The sequence below is a fragment of the Arvicanthis niloticus genome, chromosome 17 (genome assembly GCF_011762505.2).
Source record: "Arvicanthis niloticus isolate mArvNil1 chromosome 17, mArvNil1.pat.X, whole genome shotgun sequence".
In the NCBI taxonomy this organism is placed as follows: domain Eukaryota; kingdom Metazoa; phylum Chordata; class Mammalia; order Rodentia; family Muridae; genus Arvicanthis; species Arvicanthis niloticus.
The window spans coordinates 23,804,462-23,822,596 of NC_047674.1; the positions used below are offsets into that span (position 1 = coordinate 23,804,462).

An 18,135-nucleotide genomic window follows, 5' to 3' on the forward strand; every position below is an offset into this window, starting at 1 on the left:
GAGAGCTGTGAGCAGCACCTGCAGTAAATGAGCGGGATCCTATCGCCACCTTGTGGGAAGAAATGGAAGTGTTTTCATTCTGAGAACCGACGTAATTCTTTAACTATGGATTCCCTTTTGTTTGCTTTTGATACGTTCTTCTTCTTCTCTGTTTTTTAATTTAGTGTGCTTTGCTTTTCTACGCATATTTATAACAATTTTTGTAAATTACAAAACTCAAATTTAATTTCCAAAGGGCAAAAGAGGAGCCACCCAAAGCCACTGAAAGATCCCATGTCTACTCTCAGGTGGACCAAATTTAGGAGCTTCGGTATCTCTCACCAAGATTAGCCAGGCTAGACGGACTAGGAGGGGCTCAGACTGTTTAAGACATTATTTCACAGATAACTATTTTAAATTTCTCTGTGTTTACTAATCAAGAAGACAGCACAGGTACCTCTAATTTTGACTCGGTGTGTTTGGGACTGCCTGCTATGAAAACCTTGTCTAGAGAGAACACTCCTAACCACTGGAAATACAAACAAAGACGGATTTTTAAAAACCCACCAAATTCTTATTGATATAGATTAGTATAAGCACTTTAAAGCTTTTCATTTTAAAGATTTATTTTATTACACTTGGCTACATAAAACTGTCTTCCTGCAAATACGTAATATTCTTTGAATACATTTTCACTTTCCCTTTTCGTCATAAAGTATTTCCAAAATAGGAAAGTCTTAGATTGTAAGATTTACTAATATGTATGCAACTCTCACTGATGTTTTTAATTTTTAAATTTTGTATTATATTTTAATTTCTGTGTATATGTCTGTGTTGGTACATGCATACAGATGCAATATCTACAGAGGCCAGAAGGGGGTGACAGATCCTCTGGAGCGGGAGTCACAGGCAGTTGTGAGCAGATGATCTTGGGTTCTGAGATGCTAACTGGGTCCTCTGTGAGCATCAGGGGCTCCCAATCACCGATACTTATCTCCAGCCCCTCATTGGGTTCTGTCACTATTTGTGACTTTGCCTCTGTAATGACAACGTGCCTTTAAAGGCTGCCTGTGGGCTTCCATGACAATATTTTGCTTATAGTTTGTTCTTATAATATTCTTGATCTTTTGCCACTACTAATTTGATCTTTTTGTGACTTTCCCACGTTTTTATCTTCAACACCCATGACGTCTCCCATTTTAGAATTAGTGTATATTAGTTGTACAGAATAGTGGGTTTCATTGCAAGACTTCATACATGTGTATCAGGTGCTTTGTAGAGACTTAATAGCTTACACCCTCTCCTGTTACCACCTCCATCCCCTCTACGGTTCTGCATCCAGTTTCATGTACTTTATAAAAAGTTAATATTCAACATAGGAGGTAAATGTGATTTTGTCTTTTTTGAATCTGGCTTAATCCAGTTCCACTCATCCTCTAGCAAAGGACCTGGTTTCAGCCTTCTTAAACGATTAAATGGATAAACGCTCTGATAGAACAACGAGGTAAATAAAACCCATAGACCAGGCAATGGCTTGTTTATACTTTAAAAATGTGCTGTTCGTAGTTTTTCAAGAAAAAGCTCTTGTGTGTTGCGGGTTCTGTCCTTATCCGGGGTCATCTTTGCTCTTTCCATGCTTTGTCCGGCTCTGTCCCCGTGGGTGGCTCACTCTGCCTGTCCTTCAGTTATTCACACAGCCACACATGGTGTTAGGCGGGATCCACGGGCCTCTGCAGCCTGTGCTCCTGCGCATGCTCAGTGAGCTTCCCATGCACACAAGGTTCCAGCCTGGCCTGTAGATGCTTCATCAATTCATGCTGTGCCTTGCCAGCTTTCCTGGAGGTGCCCACAATTTGGGTATTACTCTCGCCTCTTTACCTCAGAGATGGAGTAGGCATCTCCCATCACTTTCTTAGTTTACTCAGCTTGCTTCAAGGCTAAGAAAGATCTAAGGCACTATAATCGTTCAGTTAGTAAAAACTCCAAAACCATGCTAACTGTTGGGTTAGGTAGGTCCTGCTCCAACTATGTTGTTAGCTGTCAATCGTCCATATGTGTGTACAATTTGTTGGAATAGTGACCTTCAGTGCCACTTGCTTAAGTTCAGTCTTTCTTAACTGTAGCCACATCTTTATTTTTTGACCCACTCAAGTGTTCATCCATCATTATGAGGAAAAAAAAACTAATACGTGCCAGTAATATGCTTTGCTTTATAATAACACATTTCTTTCCATTGGGATATTTCATAAACAATGTAGAGTCCTGTGAGCCCTGTGGTCCTGCCTTTCCAGGGACTGGAGATGGCTTTGTTGCCAAGAGAGCATGCTGGCCCAGGAGCATGTCCTGGGGGATATACTCTAAGCACTAGGAGGCGGGGGTGTGCTTGTTCATAGGACACAGATTCCTGAGGACACAGATGGGCATATGGGTTACTTTTCTCCCCATTGTGACCAAATGCCTCATCAGAATCAACTTAAGGAACAAAGAATTTCTTCTGGCTTAGAGTTTGAGAGGGATGCAGTTCATTGCGGCAGGGGAGGTGTGATAGGGTGGGAGTGGGAGGGTGGAGCCAGAGGTAGCTGGTTACACCACACCCACAGTGAGGAGTCAGAAGAGAGATGAATGCTGGTGTTTAGCTGGCTTCTCTTTTCCTTTTTATTCAGTCCAGAATGTCAGCCCAGGAAGTGACCTGCAGAGAGGGGGTTGGGGGAGAGTTTTACAATCTCTGTTAATTTTCCTTGGAAGCATCCCCATGCACATTCTCCAAGATGATTCTAGTGTCCTAATTATTCCTTAATCCAATCAAAATTAGCCATCACCCTGACCACCTGTGACACTGATGAGGTTTTAAAATTTCTCCAAATAAACCATATTTTCATGCTCTTAAGCTATAATCTTAGGGTCAAAACAGAAACTTAAAATGACGTGCGCCCTGTGTTAGAATAGTCTCCTGGAACTCTTGAAATGAAAGAAATTTAAACTCTGAAAATAACTCACCACTCGGAGGCAGTAGTGACCGTTCTATTAAACACAATCTGTCATTGTGATATGTCCTGTCGACTTTGGACTGGTGACGTGAGAACAGAAGAAAGAGATTCATTTCTTCTGGAAAATCTTCCTCTTCTCTTGTGCCATTATTACAAATTATGCAAAGGGAAATCATGACAAAAACCTCACTTATAATTAAATGTGATTATATGAAATTGGACAAATAAAGTGGATCATAAAGTGTTCCTGGAAGTCGTAAAATTATCAAAATTGTATTCAAAGTCCTTTAATCTCACCTTCATGAGAGACACACGTTGCCATTGCAAGGCTGAAGATGTGATTTATGTCAGTGAAATGAGTCTTCATTATGAGTCATACATAACTCTTGGTACTGTTTAACAGTGAGAAACTATTACTAACTTAAGCTAAAAGCACACATCTCTCTCTCTCCCTTCAAGGAAAAGACGTGACTTTGGAACTTGAAGTCACTGACTCTTTGATGATACAGTGACAGTCTGGGGATTTCACCAGCTCAATCTCTCCTTCTTGGAAACGTTGATCAGTACACGGTGTTGCTAAGACCTTGATATTCCACGCAAGTATCAAGAGTCGGGTTTCTTTTGTTTCGTTCTTGAACAAGCTTGTGTTGATGAAGTGTATGCAGTGAGTTCTTCGAGAAGGACCATGATGGTTGGATGTAAAGTGTCGCATGCCAGCTCCTGTGCTTAAACAGTGGCTTCACTGTTTGGGGAGGTTGTGGAGATGTTGGAAGGTGGGGTCTTGCTGTAGGAAGTGGGTCTCCAGGGAGTAGGAGGGCCCTGAGGGCCACTATTCAGCCTTACCTTCTGTCCTGCATCACTGATAACCATCTTCATTAAAATAATCACAGGGGAAAGGAATCTCAACATGTTCTAGCCTCTTGGCTTCTGAGTCAAGCTTGTGTGTAATAGCAGGCTACCTGCTCATCCGTTGTCACCCAAAGTGTGTGTATTCTCTCACTGTACAGATCCAAGGGCTTGAAGACGAGGACCTCAGCAGAGACGGTAGGCCTCACCCACACATGGGCCATGCTTTTGGCTCTTAAATGTGACTCCTTGCAGCGGAGTTGAAAACAAAACATCCCTGGCCTGTATCCTGGAAAAATGGACAGCAAGTCACCAGTCCAATCAGAAGCTGCCTTTCCTGGCATGTGTACCTTAAAGATGGAACTGTACTCCTGTAATGGATGGACACCTGACAAGATGAATGGTCTCTCACAGGTTCATCCAACTTGACCTGTGTTTACTCTACCCTTACCAGGTGATCATAGCTCCAAGAAGACAGCCTGGCCACACACAGCTAGCAGCTATTGCTGTATTGACTTTGTGTCAGTTTACTTTATTGTTTTAGAACAGCTCCGTGGACCCATTTCTAAAAACAAGCAATTGAGTTGCCCTCCCAGTGAGTTAGCTCCATTGTGGTTTGAGCATTGAAATCAAACACAGTCTAAGATTTCTAAATTAATGGAAAAAAGTCTTTATTTTTTTTAACATATGATATAAGTGTCTGCTTTTAATTATCAGTTATGTAACATACAATGATTAGCTATGTTATGTCTAATTATGCAAAATGAATGTATCAGGATTTAAGAATATAGGTGATGAGACCTGTGTCTGTCATTTCACATTTCACTGGAATAGCCCTACCACTTTAAATCAAATGGATATTCCAAATGTAGTATTTTCAGGTGCACATTACGGAGACTTCCCCACAGTATTTAAATGTTTTGAAGATGAACATATATGAAATAATGTCGCATTTCTGGTGCCCAAAGCTTTGGTGTATGTTTGTTTTAATCTCAGCCTGTAAAGACCCTGGATTGTCACTCTGGTGTCTTGCCTCTTTTTCACAAAGCAGAGCTGTGTTCCAGTTGGAAAATTCATCAGGACCTACAGAATGTCTGTACTTGTGGTTTGAATGAAAATGGAACAGGGGAACCTATATCCTGAAATTATCCTTTCTGTATAGCAAACAAAAGTTAGCTAGAAACACATGTCCAGCCACGTGTTGAGGCAGCAGCATCTCTGGGTAGCCAGCAGGAAAGTTCTTTGCAGAATCAGCAGTGGGTCTCTCATGGGTGGTTCGTGTGCGCAGTCGCGCATGCAGGCATGCATGCGCGCATGCGTACGCATGAATGGCTGTGATATCTGGAGCCCTAATGGCTTATCTCCGTAAGCTATCATGAGCCCTCACACCTCTGCCTCTTCTGGTCAGCGCACCACAGAAACCTAGAAGCTGTACCTCACAGCAATAATAAGGGATCTCTTGTCTAGTACAGAACTAAGGAAACTGAAGACCTGGCACATTTGGCAGTATGAGTTCAGGATGCCTGCTTAGGAATGTGTGGAGACTGCGGGTGCTTGTTCCACTGTGTCAAGAACACCATGCTAAGCTTAATGTTTCGTCAAGTGCTCCTGGACCAGACCTGAGTGTAACTAATCCACTGAGCTTTTGAAGTCAGAATGGGAAGATACATTTTCTTCAAAAATACTTGTCCTGCCGTTTCCTCTCACTGGGTGCCTCACTAGCCTTCATAAGAGACGGGGTGCCTAGTCTTACTGCAACTTACATGCCGTGGCTGGTTGATACCCATGGGAGACCTACGTTTTCATCTGAAGACAAACAGAGGAGGAATGGATGGGGTGGGAGGTTCGGGAAAGGGAGGCTGGCGGTAGGGACCAGGAGGAAAGGAGAGAGGGGAAACTGCAGTTGGGAAGTAAAATGAATGAATGAATGAATGAATGAATAAATAATATTTGTCCCAGGAGTCAGGATATTTTTAGAAGGTATGGTCTATCCTGGGGTACCACGCCTAAAACTGAATCAGGGTCAAGAGATGTCTCAGCCATTAAGAGCACTGGCTACTCTTCCAGAAGACTTGGATTTGATGCTCAGTACCCGCATGATGGCTCTTAATTATGACTCCAGTTTTATGAAATTGGATGCCCTCTTCTGGCCTCGGCAGGCACCAGGCATGCCCACGATGCACAAGCCTATATTCAAGCAAAACATCCACACACATAAAAAGAACAAATAAGCAAAACAAGAACAACAACAAAAACTAAAAACCTCACGGAATCAATCTCCAGCTGTGATGGATGAGGGAGCGTCATCCAGTGGTTCACACTTTATTTTAAAATAACATTTATTTACGTGTTTGTGTGCACGCGCGCGCGCGCGCGCGTGCGCAGGCACAGGCACATGCACATGCATATGTACCACAGTATGTGTGCCGAGGCCAGAAGACAACTTGTGGAAGCCTTGGGTCCCAGAGACAGAACTCAGTCCATCAGGTTTGGCATCAAACACCTTTGCCAGCTGGCCTAGTTCACGCTTTCATGTTAGTTCAGGCTGTGTCAGTCCAGAAACCGTTTGGTCTCTCTCATTCTGCCATTGATTACTGAGGCCACAGTCTGGCCTCCTGTGGTGTGTTAGGTGGACCTACAAAGCCATGGCCTGAGAGCAAATAGGGGCGTGGCCGCTGTGTCTTTAGTGAGAGCCAGGTAGTTCGAGGCTTAGGGCTATAGCAGGTGATCTCCCGGCCTGACTCCACCCCTGAGGAGATGGATGGCTGCCTAGGCAAACTGGAGGCCAGCGGAGTCCCTCAGGGGATCCCCAGGTGGACCAATAGAATCTCAGGAAACACCAATAGGAATGTGGAATTTGTTTCGCGCCTGAGACCTAGCGTGTGGTAGGCACACGATCGATGGTTTTTATTTTAGTTATATTATTATTATTTCTCTTGGCTAGGATTTTGCAGGCTACAGCTATGAGCTCTTAATTGCTTCGGAGACAATCAAAGGCAGCCACGTTCAAGTCTCTTCTTCCCCTCCACTCTCCTAAAGTGAAGAGGGAAGGAAGTTGCCAGGAAAGGAGCACGCAGAGAGCTTTGGAAGTGGTGTGTGGAGCGGGGTAGGCATTAGGGAAACAGCGCCCGTGTGGTCTCCAGGCTGTGAGGTGACCGCATCCTCTCTTAGACTGCGTGTCCGTGAAGGCCGATAACCTCACGTGTCTGGAGAGTCAAGATATGTTTTAGGAAAATGTCAGACTCATTCTTCATGGACGCTTTTTACTGAGTGCTAGCTTCAGTTACATAGCTAGCTTCTCCAACATCCATGGGGGTTGGGTGTCTTTAAACAGTTTTAATGACCTTGTAATGAGTTTAAGAGCTTTTGTGCATAGGCACGCTCTCCTTTCCCCGTCCCACTTTGAATGCTGACTATATCTAGCCGAGCTCACATCTCCTGTACTGCAACTCGTAGGCTCCAAATAAAAATCTTATGAGAGTCTCTGAACCAGAATTTATTGACACAGCTTTAAGATTCTGTATTATCATTTCCATGTTTACACATGTAGATGTGGGAGGACTTGGCTCTCCCAGGCTGGGACTTTCTTTAAAGGGATTTGGTTTCTACTGTAAAGGCTCTTCCATCCTAGCCACAGGCAGCTGAAGCTCTCCCAAGGCCTGGAAACAGTGTGCAAAGTGGAGTGCTTCTTGGCACACTAGAGATGGGTGGGAGGCATTGTCAAATTCTGGGCTTGTGGTGCAAAAGCATGGAAGAGGTGTGGATGGATGTCAAATGTCTCCTCATCATGAGTGCTAGCCGGTCACTCTCAAAGTGACACTGGGATGCTCTCAAGGGGCTGGGGGAGATGAGTCTTGCAGATTCCTGTGTGTCGCCCTCACAGGAAATGGAATCTACTGGAGGGGGTTCACAAGGGAACCGGGGTTGTTGACAACCTTTCCTTCATGGCCCTTCAGGTGGACTTCCTATACATAGAGCAGTAGATGTGAAGATTTTGAAGACCCCCTGCCCCAAATTGAGAGAATCCTCTCCACGACCCCTTTCTTAATCTGAAATGGTAACAACCACTCCTGCTTTTGAGGTAAGAATAGACAGAAAAGGATAAAGACCGTGAGACGGAGGAAGGGCAGAAAGCAGTGCTGTTTTCTCACAAAGAAGCTGAGAGATTAGGTAGCAGAATCAGCTTTTCAAGAGGGCTTCTCCTTAGAAATAGGCTACATGGTAGGTATGTCTCGCCATTCTAGAGAACGGCTCATACATTTGAGCACAGCTGAAAGGTCATTGGTGACCACACCCTTTACTACAGTATACCGAAACCCCACATGTCACTCATCTGCTTAGATAGAATACTTAAAGGGCACTTTAACAGGTGACATGCATTACTGTAAGATGCCAAAATCCAGGCACGTCCCCTAATCTTTGATGTAAAACACATTCTAGAAAATGAAAACACCACAGACTGAGTCTGTTCTTTATTTTAAAGCCATAAGATTCTTTTTTATTCGACATCTTGAATAACTGCCCATGGTGGGGTTCATCTCAGAGCAAAGGGCACAGAGATGGTCAGACAAAAAACAGAAAAAAAAAAAAAAACAAAACCAAAAAAAAAAAAAAAAAAAAAAAAAACACCAACCAAGAAAAAAAAAAACCAACCAAGAAAAAAACCCCAAAAAAAAAAAAAAAAAAAAAAAAAAAAAAAACCCTGCCACTGATTCTGGGCACCCTACACTCCCAACAATCTCACAAACAAAACAAAACAAACACTCATGTGTCAAAGTGCAGGGACTGCATGACGCTGTCCTCATCTGTGTTCACTGCCAACAAAATACGCCTGGATAAGGTTGTGTAAGTGATGGAGGTTACAGCTCCCTCCCCTTCTTGTAGGAAGCACCCTGGTATCCCCTTCCCCCAGTGTCATTCAAAGATAGGTCTGGCAAGTGCTGTGCCATTTGCATGTTTTTCATGTGGTTTTAGTGCCTGGCACAAGCCTGTCTATCACTTTAAGTAACTGAATTGACTAAATATGTATCTTATGGATATGAGAGATCCATATCTTACCAGCTGTGACTTCTGTGTAATTCATGCAGAAAGGGGCTTCTGGCTTCTCTCAGCCCTGAGTCACCTGTTTAACCTTCTGAGGAGGGAAGGTGATTGCTTGGCTTTGTCCCAGGGACACTGGGTCTCTAATAGAATTGGGAAACATTTTCTGAGGTCGTTTTCCCAAGTTGGTACAATCGTTGACCAATGCAGGAGTCATCTTATTGGAGTCAGGATTTCACGGCCACATGGTGACTTCATCCCTACGTTGGTTTTTTTGTTTTGTTTTGTTTTACTAAATTAAATGTTTGTACTATCTAGAGGGTAGCATCCATTTCCTAAGTATGGACTGCACACCAGACATACTGCTGGATGGTTCTCACACGTGTTATCTGAGTTACCTGAAATAATAGCTCTGGGCCAGTTGTTCATAATCTTCCCAATGCTGGGACCCTTTAAGACAGCTCCTCATGTTGTGGTGATGCCCAACCATAAAATTACTTTCATTGTTACTGCATAACTATAATCTTGATAGCTATTGGTTGTTATGTAAATGCTGTTTTCTGATGGTTTTAGGTGACCCTCAAAGGGGTCTTGACCCACAGGTTGAGAACCACTGCTCTGGAGAGACCATTTTTATCCCTGTGGCTCTGGGTAAGAACACTGATGTGCCGGGGCCAATCCATCCATAGCCACACAGTTAACTGCTGCAGGATGGCAGGGCTGGTACCAAACCAGGCCTTCCTGGAGCTGCTGAGCCTACCAGTAGTAGCAGTCACTCTTGCTAACACTCCATTTTGAGTTTGACCAGTCAGCCTGTGTCTGTCTTTGAGCACACATTGTGTTGCTACTATCATTGTTAATTTTATGTAGCCATTCTGGTTGAAGTTGTAGGAAGAGTGACCAAAAATGACATAAAAGCATTTCTTTTTGATGCCTTATTTTGGAAGCTTGATCCCTGTACTTTTAATGGTTGTGATCTTTCCTTTTCTAAAGGCTGTACATTTTCCTTAGGCCAGAAAAATCTCGGACTTAGGTATGTGGATCAAAACTAAACATTTCGTCTTTCCTGCGTGACACTTAAAAATTAATGAAAGTTGGGCTGGCAAGATGGCTCAGAGGATAGAGGTACTTCCTGCTAAGCTGGTGAACAGTTTGATTGTCAGGATCTACATGGTGGAGAGAGAGAGAATATCAGATCCTGTAAACTGTGCTTTGATGTCTCTTTGTACACACACATAGACCCTGATGGCTGTTCTTGATTGTCAACTTGACTACATCTGGCCTTAACTAGGTGTTCAAGACCCTGTGAGGGATTCTTAATTAATTGGATCATTTGAGGTAAGAAGACTCACTTTACATCCAGACAACTTGAGGCTGGAAGAAACACCTTCAATCTGGATCATTTGAGATGAAAAGACAAACCTTAATCTGGGTCACACCTTCTTGTGGCAGCCCGTACAAAGGACATGGAAGAGAATTTCTTCCCGTTGCCTGCTCACTCTCCATTCACCAGCATAAAAGCCTACTTCTTTGGTATTGAATGGATACACACACACACACACACACACACACACACACATATATATATAAAATATAAAATATATATATATACATTTGGAAGGCATTCAACTCCTGGCTCTTTGCTAATTCTTCTCCATGTTCCTGGATCTCAAATGGGAAAAGTTCCAAGCAGGTCTTGTTGCTTTTTCAAGATGGGGTTTCTCTGTATAGATCCTGGAACATGTTCTGTACACCAGGCTGAACTCACAGCAGAGAGCCACCTGCCTCTGCCTCCTGAGTGCTGAGATTAAAGGCACGAGCCACCATGGCTCAGCTCCAATACGCATTTTTTTTTTAAATTATCAAATCATATTTTTTACTTTTTAACACAGGGGTTATAAACACAAGAATGCAGGATGTGGGAAAGGGGATGACACAGGGGCATAGGTATTCAGGAGGAGTACAGATATCTTTCAGAACAGGGTATCAGCTGGGTCCACTATGCATTCTTAAATCAAGACTCCAAGATGCCACAAAAGGATGTACATGTTCAACCACAAAGCAGAATAATATATCCATCCTTGTAATCATGTGGATGTATCTCATCCCTTTTCTGTTAAGTAAAAGAAGACAAACTCAAAAGGATTGCACATTGTATTGTTCCATTTAGAACATTCTGGGGAAAGCAAAAATATAGAGACAGAATACTGGTCAACTGTTGCCTGGGTGACGACCCTAAAGAACTCACCATTTTTTGGTGAGGTAGTATGCTAGTTTCCTTCCTGTTGCTGTGACAAAATACTGAACAAAACCAACTTGGGGAAGAAAAGGGCTTATTTGACTCACAGGTTACAGTCCATCAACAAGGGAGCAAAGGCGGCATCAGCTTGAGGCAGGAACTGAAGCAGAGACCACGAAGGAATGCTGTTTTCTGGTGCGAAGTAGAATGTGAGTCCCTGGGAAAGCCAATGTCAGAGGAAAATAGGTCACAGAGCAACAAGCGGCTTGAAAATCAGCTGTTGGTGAGCACCAACTTGGCCAAGGAACGGTTGCATAAAGCTTTCAGAGACAGAGCTCACCGTGCAAGACGCCAGAGGAGGCACATCCTAGCTGCAAGCACGGCAAGGGACTTAGGACCGTGCAAAGGAGCAGACAGGCGTGATCAGACACTCGAGCCATCCTTTTGTCTTGGAACCAGAGGTGGTTCTTTTCTTATATTTGGTAAATATGGACTCTGATGAGCTGACAAACCCTAAGGCCTAAGTAGGAACCTCTGTGTTCAGGAGCATTTAGTTACCAAACCCACATGCCCCAGAGTAGCCTGTACATAGCTCACACATTGCAATTCCACTTTGGCGTGCATTATTAGTTCATAGCTTAGGTAGCGTTGGCTGAAGGGAGGCTGCAAAACCATACTTGCTGAATGTGCAATGTGTAATGGCATTGTACTGCATCTGCAGAATACATGGTTTTCCTTGGGCTCTCTAGGGACAAATATTAATTTTTGCATAAATATACATTCAGATGAGGATAAAGAAAGCCACAAAACTTTAAAAATGGTCTCTACTCCCCAATGTGAAAGTAGCCTCAATATTTAATTTTAGTGCATTTTAGGATTATGAGGGGCAGAAATTTTAAATTTTTTTTACATTTATGCATGTGTGTGTGTGTGTGTGTGTGTGTGTGTGTGTGTGTATGTGTTAGGATTCTCTAGAGGAACAGAACTGATAGGAGGAATATAAGTATATGATTTGTTAGAGTAGCTTTCAGGCTATGGTCCAACTAGTTCTACAATAACTGTCTCCTAACGGAAAGTCCAAGAATCCAGTAGCTGTTCAGTCTATGAGGCTGGATGTCTCGGCTGGTCTTCAGTATATGTTCTTTAAAAAAAAAAAAAAAAGGATAAAAGCAAAAAGGAGAAGGGGGGATGAGATAGGGGTTTTCTAGGGAGGGGAAATGGGGAAAGGGGATGGCATCTGAAGTGTAAATAAATAAAATATCCAATAAAGATTTTCACATCTCCTAAAAAATAAAAAATAAAAAATAAAAGAAAAAGCAACAAGAGCAAGAAGAGCAAGTGTTGGGATCCAGGATCACTGCTGATGGCTTGTGGACAGAGATCCTGATGGATGCCTCTCTTGCTCTACCCTATGATACACACTCAGTGGCTTGAACCTCCTGCTGCTCCATACCAGGGCATCACCTAGAAGACACTGTGGTGAGGCAGGCGACATTTCTTTGGAGGATCAAAGTCAGGAATAGGTAACATGGTGCTTGGTGATATTAAGAATATTTAGATTTTACATTTGAGGGTTGATTAATAAGAGCACAGACAACAAGACCTGCTTGGAACTTTTCCCATTGGAGATTCAGGAACATGGAGAGGAATTAGCAAAGAGCCAGGAGTTGAATGCCTTCCAAAAAGTGATGGGGTGTTTAGAACATCACCAATAAGTCCCTTTATATAAAAGTGCAAAGTAGGCTGTTATATTTACCACCCTAAAGAAGAGCTATCAATGGCAAGAAAATGCTCTCACTGAAGGGTTTTGTAGGGTTTCTTTCTCTTGGCTAGACTCAAGAATTGCCTAGGGAGCTTGCTAACACTGCCACCATGTCCAGGCACTGTGCCTAGGGTTAACATTAATCAAAATTTCCAGTGCTCCAAAGAGGAACTATCTGTTTTTGTACATGTGTTTTTTTTTTTTTCCCTCAGTGCTCTCTTAAGGGTAAGCCTTAGCCTAAACAGTATAGAAGACTTCACACATTTCCTGAGAAGGAAGGAACACCTGAAGAAAAAGTGTAGAGTAGACCTTTGGCCAGCAGGGTTTTATATTGTCTAACTCACTTCCGGGGACAGCATGAGTTCAAATCTGAAAGGTGTCATCCAGGGGTGAGGAGGAAGGGTGCAGCTGTTGCAGACTCAACATGCTGTAGTTTTATAAACAGAAATCTCAAACATTCGATTTTACCAATGAAGACTCAGGAGCCAGATGCTGGGGTGAAAACCTGCTAGCTCAGAGAGGCAGAAGAAGCAGCCAGCTGACCTTTCTACTCCTCTGGTTCCTTCCCCGCCGCCGCCCTCAACCCCTCGCCGCCCCCCCCCCCCCCCCCCGCTGCCCCCAAGGAAAAAGCTCCTTCCCTTTTGCGCTTTCTCTTAAATACCTTCCAACTAGATGTCCGTCCTTTCTATGTCCTTATGTTCACTCCTGATCAACAAGAGGTGGTTGCTTGCTCCACCTATCGACCTATTGTTGACTTTATGTTGACTCTTGTTTACAGAAAGTTCTTGGGTTAAAGGTGTGTGCTAGGACTGAGGTGCGCCACAACAAGATTTTTCCAGCTACAATCTCCGGGTTTACAATGTGATCAAATATCCTGCTTCATAGCAATTAAGAAGCCGGGCGGTGGTGGCACATGCCTTTAATCCCAGCAATTGGGAGGCAGAGGCAGGTGGATTTCTGAGTTCGAGGCCAGCCTGGTCTACAGAGTGAGTTCCAGGACAGTCCAGGGCTACACAGAGAAACTTGTCTCGAAAAACAAAAACAAACAAAACAGAGCAATTGAGAGACAGGAAGAGAGGAAGAAGGGGAGAGGGACTGCCTTTTCTGTTAGAACTGGTTTGCTCATCTTTGCATCTCTAATATTGTATTTGCAAATCATACCAGGTGCAAACGGGGGCTCAAAGAGGCTAGAGGAGTTATGGGCTGATTGCTAGCCAGGAGAAAAGCATTGTCAGTTGCAAATAGGTTTTTGATTGTCCATTTATGCTTATCACCTGTTTCTCACTGTGGTGTGCAACTGAAAAATTCGCACATCGAAGGCTGTGTTAGCATATAACTCTTATTTTTATGGAATTAGATAGGCCCGCAGGTGTATAATTATGTGTAATACATGCAGCTTATAGGATGGGTGAGTCTTTTTTAACCAGCATTATTACAGGGTAGCTGATTGCACATCCCCATCAAGTGTACAAATGTAACCATAAAGAGATAATTGTGAAGCGTGAGGCTGACAAGAAAATAAGAGACACTTTAATGTTCCTATCCCACGTGGCACACATCAAACTTCGAATCACCTTGAATAGGTCGGAGCTGGAAAACTGCTTGAGACTGTGACTCAGAGATCAAGGATCCTCAATCTATTCCCGAGACGACTTTTAATCTTTTAGAAATGGGTTTTTCACCACTCTGCTCTGTGTCAGGACTGCCACCCACTCTCTGCATTCCTGCTCTATCCCAGAAACTGTAGTGATCCTTAAGGCACACAGTGGATCTGTTCAGAGTGCTACAGATATACTCTCCCCCATAGAACAAAAGCCATGGTCCTAAAATGGTGTCCAGGGTCACCAGGCTGACTGGCCTCTGCCTTGGACAGTTACACGGACTCTGTCATATTCCAGAAAATGTTCCCCCTTACTCCCTTGCTTTCTCCCAATCTTAAAAAAAGAATGTATTGATTTTTTACTTTGTGTATGCATGGTTACCTGCATGTGCATGAGTTGCATGTGGTACACGTGGAGGACCAGAGAGGTCATCAGATCGCCTAGGACTGGCGTTAGACAGTTGTGAGCCACCACGTGTGCACAGAGAACTGAACTTGGGTCCTTGCAAGAGCAGCCAGTGTTCTTAACTGCAGCCATATCTTTAGGCCCATTCCTCCTATTGTATGCTAGCTACCTTGCCAACGATGTCCACCCTGTGCTCCCTGTGGTCTGTCCCCCACCCGTTTCCAACATTCTGGACGACTTCTACTGTTTCCTCCCACAATCTGCTAAGATCGGTCAGCTCTTACAATCTTGTGCGTGTTCTTGAAATCGCCACCAGACTTTACATGGGCTGCATCTCTAACCTGTTGTTCACACATTGATTGTTCTCATTCTTCGGTTTTCTTTCCAGCCATTCACTTGTGACAGACACAGGGCATAGATGATTTCGGAGGACCTAACGCAAGGAAGTTGAGGAAGCTCTGAAGAGGTTGGGAGAGGATGATGGGAAACTCAGAAGATGCTATCCCTAAGCTGGGGCATGACAGTGAGCAGGAATCTGAGTCAGATAAGGAGAGAAGTGCTCTTTGAAGTAGACACCGGTGGAAATGGAAAAGCACAGAGAGCTACAGAGCCCTCTGAGTGGTCAAGCCTGGGGAATATGAGCAATGTGGCAGCAGATGGTTGGGACACAAGGAGGCAAGGCTAGACCAGTAGATGGAGCCAAATCACAAAGAGCCTTGATAGCCTACTAAGAAGGTGAGCCCTGATGATTCAGTGATAGAGACCAGTGGCTGGGAAAGGGCAAGAGCGCAGGGGCTTACAGATATTCCCCAGAGGGTTCCACGGGTAGATTGGGTAGAACAGGGAAGCAGGGAGACCAGTGGTGGGCTATTCTCTGGGTGCAGAGTGATGAGGATTTCGACATTAGTTGTGTGTTATGTATATGTATGTATATGTATATATATGCACATATGTATGTGTTGTGTATGTGTGTGCATGAATGCATATATATGCATACGTGTCCATGTATGTATGTTTGCTTGTTTGTGCATGTCTGTGTATGTGTTTTTATGTATCTGTATATATAATGTGTCTGTGTCTCTTTGTATATATATGCGTATGTGTATTTATGCACGTGTGTGTGTGTGTGTCTCTATATGTGTTTTAAGAAGGTTTATGTGTCTCTATATGTGTTTTAAGAAGGTTTAGATTTCCTCAGTTATTTCATGGTTTAGGATTAAACCAACTCAAGTTAATCATAGGGAGTTGCGCATGTCTTAGCTGCTACATCAATGGACAGCGTATATACTGGACAATATTAACTTCATGTACTTTGATTCTTTTCAGTAAAGCCCTTTCATGAAATGTAGATGTGTGATTCTATTAAGCAATCTTCTCAGGCGCATGTGTGTGTTTAGGAAACCTAGGTGGGCCCAGGTGCCTCTCCATCCATTCCATGTACAAGGTACAGCCATAGATCTCCTTGACAGCATCAGCTAACGTGAAGAGACCCTATGAGCACAGTGGGACCCCCACGGAACTCTTGTAGCTTGGACAAGGGTACACCCCATCTGTCATAGACTCCGTAATGCCAATGGGAACACGTCATTAAAATGCTGCCTGAACCAGTTTATTTTAATTCTGAAAAGGCACTCACTTAACAGAATTCCAATGAATTTTTAATCTGCTTTTCAAGTTTACTTTTCCAGAAAGTACTCCCATAGAGAGAGCAATATTGCTATTGCCAAATCACACTTACTGAACTATGAAGACTTACATGAAGACCCTCTGAAGCAGCATGTTGCTTGATAACTCTAGAGCAAGCCTGAAGAATACATGTTGGAGCAGTCACTTTTTTACCTGAACATTGCTTTAGTTTTTATTTGTGCTGAATCAGCTATTCAACAGCTTGCCACTGTTTGCATAGCACCAGGGAGAAAGTAAAAAATGAGTTGCTGGCTCTTTAAGGCCATCTCCTCTCTGCTGCCCCACCCCTCACCCCTACTCCATACCTCCTCCCCTCTGTTGTCCATTTCTAGAACAGTCTTTCTCAGTCTGCATCCTCTGTCGGTTTGGCTGGCCTTGGGACCTCTGCCTGTGATGTCTTTACCACCTGGATGGTTCCTCCTGGTTCCTACACGTTCTTACACGTTCACCCATTGAGAGCAACTTAACAACTGTCACTCAGCAAAACCCTACCTGGCCCCTCTCCCTTGATAAAGTCCCCATTCAGCTAACCCAATACCCTTCCTTTAATTTTTTATATTAGAATTGTTCCTTGACAATTTCACACACATATGTAGTGCATTCAGATTACTGTCACCTCCCTCCCATTCCTATTACACCCCAATGCACATTCTTTTTTCTACATTTAGGTCTTTTTTTGTTAGGTCGATCGGTTTTGTTTTGTTTAGCCAGGGCCATCTCTGTGACCATGCGTCTGTGGTTGCTCCATCAGTGGCTATACAACTGAATAAACCAACATTTATACTCCCACCTACAGCTTTAATGCCTTTGGCATCTAACCTAATGGAGTTAGAAGTCTAGAGACATAAAACACTGGGATCTTTGAGGACAGCCAGCCACAGTTTCCAGGCATATATGGGTCCTGTCCAGAGGAAACCTGATTAGAGATTCTTTTGTTTCTGGGTATGTGGCCGGTCCATGTCAGCTTTTTCACTCTTCACTTTATTCCCAGACTCCACAACAGGACTGTTTACACGTTTAATTTATCTTGTGATGATATAGACTGAGGGCAAACAATTCCTCAGAGGATAGTGAAAGGGAATAATATAGCTGAACTGTACAGAACAACCAAGCTACACAGAACTACACAGAACAACTGACCCCTTTGGCTCTGTTTTTATTATTTCTAAAGTGTAGCGGTGGCAGCTGGAGATTTGGCTCAGTGGTGGAGCACTTACCCAGCATGCCCTAGGTCTTGAGTGTTATCCCTAGCATGGGATTGATTCAGGCTTTCTGTAAAGCTGAAGACTGAATCTTGGAATCTTTAAGCATTGTACAAGAGCAAAGCTTTATTAAGCTTCTGATTTAAGTTCCAAATTGCATTGCATCTGAAAAGAACAAAGGAGAAACACCAAGCATGGCTACAGGTTCTGTTCTGGTTTCACCTTCTGCACACTGATTTGCTTAGTTTGTGAGGTGACCATGGTTGGAATTTTGAGGCTATTAATTAATTAAGAAGGAAGCTGGAAAATATGGGATAAGATGCTGGGATCTTAAGCATCTATAAGACATTTGAGGGTAGTATTCACTGGTTCTTTGACATGAATAATT

The 18,135-nt window shown here is 43.4% G+C and overlaps 1 long non-coding RNA gene across 1 annotated transcript; it reads right to left on the minus strand.

The window, feature by feature from the left end:
* Positions 1–8,531: 8,531 nt before the first annotated feature.
* On the minus strand, positions 8,532–13,587 carry LOC143434775 (uncharacterized). Its single transcript, XR_013104530.1, has 3 exons — positions 13,515–13,587; positions 11,199–11,308; positions 8,532–10,965 (listed from the first exon to the last, which is right to left on the minus strand). It is a non-coding gene; the product is annotated as an uncharacterized LOC143434775 (long non-coding RNA).
* Between the last annotated feature and the right edge of the window lie 4,548 nt (positions 13,588–18,135).